The 307-nt window shown below is 47.2% G+C and overlaps 1 protein-coding gene across 1 annotated transcript in view; it reads left to right on the top strand.

The window, feature by feature from the left end:
- Positions 1-307, top strand: part of TRIM45 (tripartite motif containing 45) — a 9,503-nt gene that overhangs the window by 2,496 nt on the left and 6,700 nt on the right. The window lies entirely within an intron of this gene.

The raw sequence follows: 307 nt of genomic DNA, 5'->3' as shown, positions 1-307 counted from the left end.
TGGAGGGGGGGGGAGGGAGGGGACCCCTGTTTGATATTTCCTGCTTTTCTGAGTTTTGTTAGAGAGATTTACATTCACTTCCTGTCTTGCTGACAACGGTTTCGCCAAACAGGAAGTGAAGTGAAAAATCTGCGACAGGGGACACAGAGAGATAACAAGCTGACGGGTTTCAGCCGCCCCTCGCTCTACCAAACAAAACCATTTTGTATCTCTGTCTGTGTTGCTGCTGGAGAGTTTCCCTCACTTCCTGTCTGGTTAAATGTTGGACAGGAAGTGAGTGAAAAATTCCCTTTCACTTGGATGGAAA

This window comes from Nanorana parkeri, unplaced genomic scaffold (assembly GCF_000935625.1).
Source record: "Nanorana parkeri isolate BGI_ZX_2015 unplaced genomic scaffold, ASM93562v1 scaffold2417, whole genome shotgun sequence".
Lineage (NCBI taxonomy): Eukaryota > Metazoa > Chordata > Amphibia > Anura > Dicroglossidae > Nanorana > Nanorana parkeri.
The sequence above is the reverse complement of the archived record's forward strand: the minus strand, read 5'-3'. Positions and strand labels throughout refer to the sequence as shown.